This window comes from Otolemur garnettii, unplaced genomic scaffold (assembly GCF_000181295.1).
Source record: "Otolemur garnettii isolate 467f Iridium unplaced genomic scaffold, OtoGar3 scaffold00152, whole genome shotgun sequence".
NCBI classification, from domain to species: Eukaryota; Metazoa; Chordata; class Mammalia; order Primates; family Galagidae; genus Otolemur; species Otolemur garnettii.
In genome coordinates this window covers 1,886,055-1,886,540 of record NW_003852547.1, presented here as the reverse complement: position 1 = coordinate 1,886,540, position 486 = coordinate 1,886,055, and the positions used below count along the sequence as shown (strand labels likewise).

The following is a 486-nucleotide window of genomic DNA, read 5'->3' as shown; positions in this document are numbered from 1 at the left end:
TGTGAGGACAGAATGAGAAGGTGGCTGACTGCAAGTCAAGGAGAGAGGCATCAGAAGAAACTAAGCACTTTGATCTTGGACTCCAGCGCCCAGAACAGAGAGGAAACCAATTTCTGTTGTTTAAGTAGCCCAATCTATGGTAATGTATTATAATAGCCTGAGCAGACTAGGGAAGTCAATAAACTACCTTGTAAAGAGGATGGGGCTGGTCACCTTCAGGGCTTTGTCTTTCTGGTTCAGGTATTAAAGCTTAAGTTCAGAGCTTAATAGCTCATAAAAACATAGGTGAGATTGAAGGCTACTACCAGAGACTTTCTTTGCCTTTCCCAAGTAATGATGAACATGAGCATGCGTCTTAGAAATACCTGTTGGGGCTCGGCGCCTATAGCTCAACCGGCTAAGGTGCTAGCCACGTACACCTAAGGTGGCGGGTTCGAATCCCCAGCCCGGACCTGCCAAACAACAATGACGGCTGCAACCAAAAAA

The 486-nt window shown here is 46.1% G+C and overlaps 1 protein-coding gene across 1 annotated transcript in view; it reads right to left on the bottom strand.

The window, feature by feature from the left end:
* IGSF23 (immunoglobulin superfamily member 23) overlaps positions 1 to 486 on the bottom strand; it is a 16,328-nt gene that overhangs the window by 7,015 nt on the left and 8,827 nt on the right. The gene's annotated exons all lie outside the window — the stretch shown is intronic.